This window comes from Triticum dicoccoides, chromosome 1B (assembly GCF_002162155.2).
Source record: "Triticum dicoccoides isolate Atlit2015 ecotype Zavitan chromosome 1B, WEW_v2.0, whole genome shotgun sequence".
Taxonomy (NCBI): domain Eukaryota; kingdom Viridiplantae; phylum Streptophyta; class Magnoliopsida; order Poales; family Poaceae; genus Triticum; species Triticum dicoccoides.
In genome coordinates, this window is record NC_041381.1 from 418,582,875 (window position 1) to 418,595,354 (window position 12,480).

Genomic DNA, 12,480 nt, shown 5'->3' on the forward strand with positions numbered 1-12,480 from the left:
CTCCCCCAATCCACGTCTGTTGGGTGCCGCCATATCCCAAGCCGGCCGTCAACCCACCCACCGGTGGCCTGGGCTGGCGCCGCCCCTGCCCTGCATCATCGACGGGCTGGCTCGTGCCATCCTGCCCTGCGTCAACGTCAGCAGCCTGGACGCCGCCCCTGCCCACGAGAGGATCCCGTACCCCACGCCCGGATCCTCCTCCCCAGCGGCCTTTGACCTCTACACCGACCTGATCCGTCCCGGCGCCCATGCCGACGTTTGGATCTGCATCCACGGATGCCAGATCGAGGTAGGGGCTCATCGTTGACCACCTCTTCCCTTGAGTGTCACGGCTGGGGAGTTGGGCGTTGGGCGGTGCACTCTAGTGGTGGTTGTAGTACGTGGGCGTGCCGGCGGCCCCATCGACAGCAGCGACACAGCAGCACATGTTGAAGCCCCCGGTGCTCGTCGTTCTACCCCTTGCAGTCCACGTCGTCGTGCCTTTCTTCGTCGCTGGTGCCGTGACTCCGAGCAGATCGTAAACCCCGCCCCGCCTCTTCCTCTCCTAGCTACTGCCACTGCTCCCATTGCCGCAGCTCACATCTGACATCTCCAGCGGGGGCAACTCGGATTCCGTAGGTGTGCAGTTTCTTTTGTTTGTGGGGTGATTGAAAAAAATGCGCTGGCGGCCCCATCGACGGCCAGCTCATTCATGCAGTTGGCTGGATGCGTTGGTGAAAGCACAAGTGCTCCCTGGGTGATTTTGGTAATTAATGTCAACATATCTCTTGTTGGACTAACACTTTTACCTAGTATGTTTCAGATAAGTTCAACAATAAAGTGGCATGGACTAGAGGATGTGGAACCCCTTCAAGATGCTAAGGACAAAGGATTGGCTCAAGCTCCAAGAACAAGACTCTACATTTTATATTTTAGTGATCCAAGATCACATTGAGTCTATAGGAAAAGCCAATACTATCAAGAAGGGATGAGGTGTTGCTTAATGGCTCGCTTGCTCAAAGTGCTTAGTGATATGCTCCAAAGCCTTCAACTACCTTCTCACATCCACATACACTACAAAAAAATACACTTCCGTGATGATACGTGTTTGTCACAGTAGGTCGCGTTTTTTGTCATGCATGTACATCCATGACAAATTTATGACAAAATCAAGATAGTCATACCTGTGCTGTCGTAGAAGTGTTCCATGATATTACCAAAATTATCATCACGGAAGTGTCCACTTTCATGAGGATAAATCGCGCGTCACATAAGTGCTTTCGTCAAGGGTGACCGACACGTGGCATCCACCGTAACGGAACGCCGTTAAGCTATCGGGTTGGGTTTTAGATCAGATAACCCGTTAACAGCCCCGACCAATGGGAAATTTCCACGTGTAAAATTCTTATTGGCCGGACGAAACATGTGTCAGCTCGTCAGTGGGTCAGATAGGCGCCTATGATATGTCGACATGTGCCACGGCCCACCACTGGCCCATTTAGCTTACAAAGCCGCCCCGTTTGACTTGGTCAAAAGTTAACGGGCTAGCCCATAAAAAGCCTGTTAACGGTCTCTTCGCAAATAGCCCATTTTACGGCCCGTTAGGCACTAAAGGAAATCGGCCCAACAATGTCATGTGGCCCGTCGAATATAACACCAACCCATTTCACTTTCGGCCCATGTATGGACCACGACATCTTTCAGCCCATATGAGGCCTTCGTATCTTTCGGCCCTTTACAGGCCCACGGTGACTCTAGCCCATAATGAACAGTAATTTTCTTTGTACCTGTTAACGGCCCGTGATTTACATGGGCCGTTTCCAGCCCGTGTTAGCTTTCGGCCTATTGACGACCCATACGTTCTTGGGCTCCTTTTTGGCCCTTGATTACTTCCGGCCCGTTACTGGCCTATTCCCCTAATGGGGCGAATTTGGCCCATGGCAAGAGCCGGCTCGTTACTGGCATGTTCCCCAAATGGGCCAAATTCGGCCAATGGCAAGAGTCGACCCGTTACTGGCCTGTTACCCTAATGGGCCAAATTCGGCCCATGGATAGAGTCGGCCCGTTTCTGGCCAGCCCGTCCTATATTCTGGCCCATTAACGACCCGTTATGCCTGTGACAGAATTAATCTTTTGCAGTCCTACGGCCTATTAACGACCCATTACCGTGCTGGGCCGATACCAGTTACGCCCGTTTACGGCCCATGTAGACCCATTTATCTGACGGCCCGAGGCCCACCGATTATAGGCCCATTTATCAATGGCCCGAGGCCCATCGATTACAGGCCCATTTATCGATGGCCCGTAGGAGACCCACGGATCCCACGGCCCGTATATGGCCCATGGGTAGTTGCGGCCACTAGCAAACCAGGGAAAAAGAAGACTAGGAAATAAATAAGGCCCAAACTAACGCTAGGCTATTAAGGCGATTGCACAGATTATATCCACTCGGCATCAAAGATCGCCACCAGTGCAAATATAGGGAACACCCTACACTATACAAAAATGGCGTGCTGTGTTCTTCAGCCGGTGGCTGCACATTAAGAATAAATTTTTTATCGCACCAAAACAAATTACAACTATATAACAAAAGGAAGGTCGGCATAAAACTTAACAGTCTAGCAGATAAATGCACCACCAGAAGTTCAGAAGCTCGGTTCATTTGACCTGACTGTTACATTTTCATGCTGTATTGTCCGGTGGAACACCATAACCCTCGCCTTCATTTCCCCTAGGCTCCTGAACAACATAGCAAATGTCTGATAGTCTGGTTTCAAAACCATGCATATCTTGACGACATTGAGCAATGTTTCTCCTTGTTTCACAAAAGGGCCTCTGTTAGGAAATGGACTTGTGTCTGGAGCGCAGATACAACATTGCTTTGAGCTTGCATATCTTGATCATGAGGCAGTTTGGACGATATTGCCTTAACAACCAACCCAGTATTACGCAGGAACGTGCTTTTGGCACTGTTAGTGGACAGGTACTGACCCACTGCAGCAAGAGCTGACATTGCGGTTATAGTTGCCTTGCCACCTTTAGAAGGTGGCGGTTCCACCATTTTTTCCATAGCTCGCTGAAAAGTTGAGGTTTTACATTGGTAGTACCAGAACAGAAGATATTAAGGAGGCAGCAAAACCAAACAAAATAGCTTTGTTCTATATACAGAACTTATTCTGGCGAACCCATGTAAAATATTAGTTGTATTTTATTGCAAAGTACATAATAAAACCAGGTTCCAAACATATGACCATGTACCATCGCTAATGTATTGTCTATTTCTTCACATTGTATTGAGGGCTAAGGATAAAGAGACGAAGTTTATAATACGGTAAGCATAGTATGACATCATTCATATCACAAAACAACTGAGAACAGACAAACAGGCAATTGTAATGTTGTGTGGGCAAGTCCAGCACGGAACTAGATTACGGGTCAAGATCAAAGGAACATCACTCCTCCCTTTTAAACCTTGTAATGTGCAATGATACGCTAAGACAATTGTGTATAAAATTGAAAAGAGTAATAGACATTGGCTGCAAACCATGCAGTTCAAGGCACAAGTCAGAGTAAGTACTAGATAAAGGCATGAGGATTAAGGACTTACAACAGCGGCTTTGACTGGTGTAGTCATGCCCTTCTTCTTGTTGGTGTGACAGTCCTTGAAGATTTCCACAACATTTGGTTCAGGTACTTTTTGGTCCTTGCGGGCTTTACTCTGTGTTTCGAACAAGTCAATATAGATCTGATAATATGGTACAACGAAAAGAGTGAAACAACAGCTAATTACAAGAGCCTCGCAGTGTGCAATATAGCTACGAGATCCTGTCGTCTGTTGGAATTTCACTTTCGTACGGTTGGCCTTGTTCTTTGAACAGTTCACCTACAAGAAGATAGATTTGTGTGGCACATGCGTCAATAGGACATCAACATGTGATCTGATCACACATATATATAATGTACCTGATACTTCGGATCAGACCAGTGCTTAACAAGGCCCCTCGAGTCTTCATCCGATATATTTTCCACTGGAGATGTTTGGGAAAGTTCACTGTTAGCCTTGCCTTCAAAGTTTGTTTTCCTCAAGTTATACCGATACTGTCGCAGAGCAGACTTGAAAAGATGGGTGCAAGCTTGTCTGGTTGCATCATCTTGGCTATCCAACTTGAACCTCATCTGTTGAAAATTATGGGAGTCTCATTATCAGCAACCTAGAAAGTATGGGACAAAGCAAGACGATATTACTAGTTTCCATACATAACCATACTTACAGATAAATGGTCGAGGAAGGTGTTGAACTGGGTTTCGTCTTTGTCATTCCTGTACTGAATCCATGTTGGGAGGATACGTACATGACACCTAACGGCAACCGCTGCCTCTGATACGAACTTGGCTGACTCTGTAGCATCACGTGGCCTTTTTAAACCTGCCTCAAAACGGATCTCCATTCTTCCTCCTCTAGATTTAGTTAACCTATCGAGCATTATCCCTGATGTTTGTTTCCTCTTGCGCCTAGGTGCTAGTCCAACGACAAACATAGGAAGTGTTAGTGTACATCAAACTGTGAGACTACATATAAAGAAGCATGCAATTGTAACTTGACTCCAGCAACTACCTTCTTGCTGTTGAAGCTCACAAGGTTCATCTGATATTGCCAACTCGTCTTGTGTCAAGAGTGCTTGGGAAGTAGTGTCAGGTGGCAAGGGAGCTTGGCAACGTGCTGCTAGCTCAGTTGACGCACGAGTATGTCGTGCAGCTGGTAGTACTGTGGTAGGTGTTGCAAGAACTAGGGCTGTCTCTGCTTGTTTGGTGGCAGCTATTTGTTTCTATTTGGCTTTTTTTGCAGCTCGTGTAGCATGGGATGCCGTGTTTGTAGAATTTTCCGCTGGACTTTCACCTTCTATTGCACCGTCAGTACCAGCAGAATCTGCAGGATTCATCCGCTTCTCATTCCCTCCCATTCTCTGTTTCTTCCTCTTTCTCTGTGCCATGTTAGGTCAAGCCGACAAGAAAAATGAATAACAATTTAGTTCTTCAGAACAAATTGATGCGTGATGCAGACGGATAAAACTTTGATGTTAGACAACCACATGATAGGAGGATGTAATATGTATGAAAAATAGGACGGAAGAGATAACCAGAACTATGATGTGTAAACTAAGAAGAAGACATTTCACCAAATTAGAAGCAATGCAATGGAAGGTAGACACCATATGAAAGATGCTACAAATATCGCTCTGCCAAGTTAACAGTGTCTCAGCATAAATGGCATTTAAACAAATGTGAAGTAGTACAAGAAATAAATCATATGCAAGATGCAAACAACATCACACTACCATGTTAGAGGTCTCTCGACATTAGTGCCATTGCATATTCACAACTTATGATGTGTAAACTAAGGAGAAGGCATTTCAAAAAATTAGAAGCAATGAAAGATAGACACCATATGAAAGATGCAAATAATATCACTCTACCAAGTTAAAACTATCTCGTCATAAGAGCCATTTCAACAAATTAGTAGTACAAGCTAGAAAAGAATGTGAGATGTAACCTATATCACACTCGGAAGTCAAACGTGTCTTATGATAAGTGATTGTTGCAGGTTACACAACAGTAGTAATTTGATGTAAGAACATGGTGTGATAGACAGATATTGTATGTTCTAGAAACAGGAACACGTGTCTTATTCAAGTATAATGTGTAAAGTAAGCAGATGGAATTCAACAAAATTAGAAGCAATACAAGCTAGACATCACACATAACATGCAACCACATATAACAGTGCCAAGTTAGAGGGAGCACCAGTGATGCTGCACTAGGGAAGACGTGCTCATCATAAACACAGCTTTGTTGAGTGTCTATGTATGTGTTGTCTTGGAAATCATCTTGGGGGTGTGGAGGAGTAGAAACTATAGAGGCCCTCCGTTTGTAAGGAGCACCTTTATCCGCCGCCTTGCTAACTTCCTTCCGCTTTATTGATTTTGAATTGTCAAGTAAAACCGACAAGAAAAAGCAATAAAATTCTCTCTTCAGAACTCATTCATGCATGATACTGACAATCACTACTTTGATGTAAGGCAAACACATGATACCAGGATGGAATATGTACGAAAAACAGGACGGCATGGCATGTTCACAACTGTTTGTGTAAACTAAGCAGAAACCATTCCGGCAAATAAGAAGCAATGCAAGCTAGACACCACATGAAAGATGCAACCAATATGACTACCAAGTTAAAAGCTTCCCATCATAAATTGTAACGCCCGGGTAATCATGCTACAGTAATCCCACGCTAATCATGCCACGTCACCTCGGTTACTGTTGCTAACCTCACAATGATTCGAAACTGTTTCAAAATTTAAATTCTAAACATGTCAAACAATAAAAGCTTTCAAAAGTTGAAACAAAAATGTTCGGTGGGTGCCGAATATTACAAGGGTAATTATAGTAAAGAAAACATATTTTTAGAAAGTGCCTGAATATTTTAAAAGAATTAAAACAGAAAAGATAAATAAGGAAAAGAAGATAAAAACAAAAATTAACACTAACAACAACAAAATAAAAAGGGAACCTCCCCTCCCACGGCCCACCGATCCACCTGGACCAGGCCGGCCCACCTGGCCCATCCGGCCTCACCCCACTCCCCTTAACCCCTGATCCACACCAAACCCTAGCCCTATCCCCTCGTCCTCCCACTTCCCCCTAATCTGGATCAGGGATCCACCCATCGCTCGCCCTGCGCGACCCCAGCGCGCCCCGCTCCGCCGCCCATTGCCGCCCCGCCCCGCTTCCGTCCTCCCCCGCGACGCCACCTCACCGGTGCCGCCCGGCCCCGAACGCCTCGTCCTCGCCGAACGCCTCGTCCTCGCCGCCCCCTCCCGGCCTTCTTCCTCACCCTCCGGCATCGCGCCCATCTTCCCCGAGCCCCGGCACGACCTCGACGCCGCTGGACCCCGCCATCGTCGGAGCTGCCTCGCGGAGCGGCCCTGCCATCCTCCTCTTCGACCCCTCCTCGCCGGACCTCCTCCTCTACGTCGCCGTCATCCCCGTCCTCCTCCCCAAAGGCTCCACCGAGCCTCACCGACCCTCTTCTCTGCAACGCCGGTGAGGCCACAGCCTCCCTCTCCTCTTCTCCCCTCTCTGTTGCACGTCACCGTGCCCGCACCCCGTTCGCCCCCGCTCGACCCAGCGCGCGCCCACGCGCTCCCGTGCGCCCCTGCGCGCGCGACCCGCGCCATCCAGCCGTAGCCACGACGCCCGTCGCCCCTACTGCCGACTCCTACTGCCGTCTCTGCCCTGCGGCTCCTGGCCGCGTCCGCCCGGGGCGCCGTCGTCGTCCGACGCCTCATCCCACTCCCGCTACGTCAGCCGTCCACTGCGGCGATCCTCTCAGCCAACCGCGCCGCCCTGCTCCGGTCGTCGGAGCCAGGCCGCACACCCGCTGCCCCGCGGCGCCTCGTCGGGCCGGCGCTCGTCGCCCGACCCACCCGGCGCCCGTAACCGTGCGCCCGCTAAGGCACTTAGGCCAATGACATGTGGGGTCCCACACCCCACACCCTAGAATGTTTAAAAAAACATAAGAAAAATAATATATAAAATAAAATTAATAATAATTGAATTATTTAATTAATTGTTTACTTAATTAATTAATTTAATTAATCTTGTTTAGATTAACCTAATCATTTAGTTAGACTAACTAAACTTGATTAGTTAGTCTTAGCCTATGGCATGCAGGACCCACATGTCAGGTTGACCAGTCAACTCTGTTGACTGCTGACGTCAGCATGACCTCATGCTGATGTCATTAATCCATTTTCTGAATTAATTTAAATAATTAATTAAATTCAAGAAATTCATAAAATCTTTAGAAAATCATAACTTTTAATCCGTAACTTGGATTAAATTATTTTCAACATGAAAGTTGCCCAAAACGACGTGACGAATCCGGATACGCAGTCCGTTCGTCCGCCACGCACCCCTAACATATCAAACTCGCAACTTTCCCCCTCCGGCTCCTCTGCCCGAAAACACGAAACACCGGGGATATTTTCCCGGATGTTTCCCCCTTCACCGGTATCGCCCATCCCTACGTTAGGTCACCCCTAGCACAACGTATTGCCGCGTCTTGCTTTGTGTTACATTTGATTGCTCCGTTATTTATTGTGTTCCCCCTCCGTTACTCCTTTCCGGTAGACTCCGAGACCGATGCTGATGCCCCTGTGGTCGACTACGTCACCGACGACCCCTCTCTCTTGCCAGAGCAACCAGGCAAGCCCCCCCCTTTGATCACCAGATATCGCCTACTCTTCTCTATACTGCTTGCATTAGAGTAGTGTAGCATGTTACTGCTTTCAGTTAATCCTATTCTGATGCATAGCCTGTCATTGCTGCTACAGTCATTGATACCTTACCCGCAATCCTAAATGCTTAGTATAGGATGCTAGTGTTCCATCAGTGGCCCTACACTCTTGTCCGTCTGCCATGCTATACTACTGGGCTGTGATCACTTCGGGAGGTGATCACGGGCATCTACTATATACTTTACACTATTACATTAACTGTGATACTGTTCGGAGAAGGGGGCTGAAGGGGCAGGTGGCTCCATCCCGGTAGAGGTGGGCCTGGGTTCTCGACGGCCCCCGACTGTTACTTTGTGGCGGAGCGACAGGGCAGGTTGAGACCACCTAGGAGACAGGTGGGCCTGGCCCTGTTCGGCGTTCACGGATACTTAACACGCTTAACGAGATCTTGGTATTTGATCTGAGTCTGGCCATTTGGTCTATACGCACTAACCATCTACGCGGGAGTAGTTATGGGTATCCCGGCGTTGTGGTATCAGCCGAAGCCTTCTTGACGTCAGCGACTGAGTGGCGCGCGCCGGGTTGGACTGCGTTAACGCAACTTCCTTTGTAATGGAGGTTGCTAGGTCTGCTCACCGGCCGCGTACGCAACGTGCAGGTGTGCAATGGGCGATGGGCCCAGACCCCTGCGCGCATAGGATTTAGACCGGCGTGCTGACCTCTCTGTTGTGCCTAGGTGGGGCTGCGACGTGTTGATCTTCCGAGGCCGGGCATGACCCAGGAAAGTGTGTCCGGCCAAATGGGATCGAGCGTGTTGGGTTATGTGGTGCACCCCTGCAGGGAAGTTAATCTATTCGAATAGCCGTGATCTTCGGTAACAGGACGACTTGGAGTTGTACCTTGACCTTATGACAACTAGAACCGGATACTTAATAAAACACACCCTTCCAAGTTCCACAGACAACCCGGTGATCGCTTTTCTACAGGGCGACGAGGAGAGGATCGCCGGGTAGGATTATGCTATGCGATGCGACTGGAGATGCTACTTGGAGATGCTATTTGGAGATGCTATTTGGAGATGCTACTTGGAGGACTTCAATCTACCCTCTTCTACATGCTGTAAGGCGGAGGCTGCCAGAAGCGTAGTCTTCGACAGGATTAGCTATCCCCCTCTTATTCTGGCATTCTGCAGTTCAGTCCACTGATATGGCCTCCTTACACATATACCCATGCATATGTAGTGTAGCTCCTTGCTTGCGAGTACTTTGGATGAGTACTCACGGTTGCTTTTCTCCCTCTTTTCCCCCTTTCCCTTCTACCTGGTTGTCGCAACCAGATGCCGGAGCCCAGGAGCCAGACGCCACCGTCGACGACGACTACTACACTGGAGGAGCCTACTACTACGTGCAGGCTGCTGACGACGACTAGGAGTAGTTTAGGAGGATCCCAGGCAGGAGGCTTGCACCTCTTTCGATCTGTATCCCAGTTTGTGCTAGCCATCTTATGGCAACTTGTTTAACTTATGTCTGTACTCAGATATTGTTGCTTCCGCTGACTCGTCTATGATCGAGCACTTGTATTCGAGCCCTCGAGGCCCCTGGCTTGTATTATGATGCTTGTATGACTTATTTTATTTGTAGAGTTGTGTTGTGATATCTTCCCGTGAGTCCCTGATCTTGATCGTACACATTTGCGTGCATGATTAGTGTACGATTGAATCGGGGGCGTCACAAGTTGGTATCAGAGCCGACTGCCTGTAGGAATCCCCCTTCCAACTCCTTGGCCGAAGTCGAGTCTAGACTTTACAAAACTTTTACTAACATGGCTGTGCGGCCCATGGGCCCACGTCGCCATTGGGTGGTACTAGGATCTTTTACTCCTCGACCTTTACTCTGGGACTCTGATCTCTCCTCTATTCGGGTTAAATGAAGTTTACTAAATATAACATTAGGATCTCGTTATCACTTTCACCCGGAGAGCCCCTTATTACTAATGATCGTCTGCTGCACCAGAAGACCCTGAAGATACTCTCCACTGTTAACCCGAGAACTTGTGTTCATCGCGTTTGCAATTCACCTTCCACCGCAAACCCTTATGGATAACTACTTGCATTTGTTATTCTTACATTCATCCCCAGTGGTCTTGTTATTACAAGATACCCTGAAAAACTCGTCGTTGTTTCAATAATCCCTTGAGCTTACTGCCTTGCTGTTCTTTGTCACTTGAATACCCCTACGGTTAATTCTCGCACTTATCGAGTATCCGCTCATCCCCCAGTTGTTCATGTGTTACACAAAAGTCTTCGAAATACCACCCGATATTCCGAAAATCCTCAGCAACCTATTGCTCTGAAATTTCTTATTTGCTTTCATTATGATTAATCCCGTAAGTATAGAAATCTTATTGACATTCCTTGTCATTATCACTTTGAGTCTGTTGACTCAATATGCTGGGAATACACGCAATCATCATTGATCCTTATAAATTACCTTTCCGGCTGAGCTTCCATTCTTTTAACTGGAATTGGTTCTCGACCAATCCAATTGTCGTTGATTGTACCCTAAGGCTATTCAACTTATCCATCCCTAATCAGAGCATTTCTTCTGATCCCTTGATTTGGAAATCATAATTCCTTTGCATTTGACAATTGAGTTAGTCAGTTGTTTCTATAATCTGATCTCCTTGCATTCTTCTTCCTCTAGTTGAGTACCAATACTCGTAACAGATCCTTTGTGGACCATCAAGTCCTTTGTTGGATTGTTATCCGACAGTGTCCTTCACATTTGATCACTTTATGAGTTCTTCCCCTGATACATAATGCCTTTGTTAAGTTGTATCCTCTGCTTGGCCAACCATGCTCTGCTTTCGGGCTTGTGTTATTTACTCTTGAAACTTGTGGTATATGTTTCTAAGAAGCCCCTATGGGTTGAACATATGCCTTCTCTAAACCGTGTGAACCCGAAAGTTTTCACGAGTCATACTCTTCCGGTGCTTCACCAGATAAAATTTCAACACTGCAACTTCATCGAACGTGAGAAGTGAATGAAAGGTTATGCATTGGAGAAGTGGGAGTCGACCTTGAACTTGTGTTCATGCCCATGGACACGATGTAGATCTTGTCATTAAAGCTTCTCTTAAATGAATTATTCCTTTGGTATAAGTTCATCTTATATCTAGGATCTGGCCTTTTGCAATCGTGGTTCCGACCATGATTGTTCTTCTTTGATCTCATTTCTCGGACAAGTTAAAACAATTGTATTCTATGGATCAATACACCAGACCAACCTTTACTTTGATCTTGTGTCGAGTATTACCCCCTGGTATCTCGTGATTATCATGGAACTGCATAACTTTTTATGAGTTCTTCATCAAGTGCTACCTTCCCACTGATTCCAATTTTTTCGCGGGCTCTGAGTTATTGAACACTCAAAGACACCGATAACTGAACCGAGTCTGCTCTACGGTTCAACAACTCTTCAGTAAGCTTCTATAAGTACGAGTTTGTACCCGATCACGCCATTCCTAGCCTGTTTGGCTATATCATTGTCGTGACGATTCTAACTGTGCTACCTGGTCCTTATTCTCGGAGCACCAATTTTCGACGATGAACTAACCTTACGTCGATCCTAATCGTCTTATCAATTCGCCTTGAACAACAAGCTTGGTTTCGAGTTTGTGTCGTACCTTTGGTTCCAATAACCTTTCACTTCATCATTACTTGACTTGATGTCGTCACCGATCGATTACATCTTCATGAACTCTCGCGACAAAGGTGTCGTGATCATCAACATTCTGAGCTCATCCAGGATATCAATTGAATTCATGATGAGAAATACCATCCTTGCCCTCGATGAATTGTATTATCGTTGACCACTTTATTGCCCTCCCACCAACACAAGCTTGTTCATGTTTGGTGTTATACCTTGAGTTCCTTGCTATCCAGCAGTTGTTCTTCTTTACCTTGGAGTATTACCATCCTTTATGTCAAGAATGTTCTGAGATTTGTTCCACCTCTTGAGAATTCTTGACATAGAAATACTTCTCACCATCACCATTCTTTCTTGGTCCCCGTGTTAATTCCAACAAGTGAACGGTGTTGTTTGGATTCTTTCCTTCTAGCAACCCTAATTTTTTTTTGAAGTTAATGGTCGGAAGTTCATTCTTAGGCTATTGACTATTGAATCACCATTCTGACATTGGT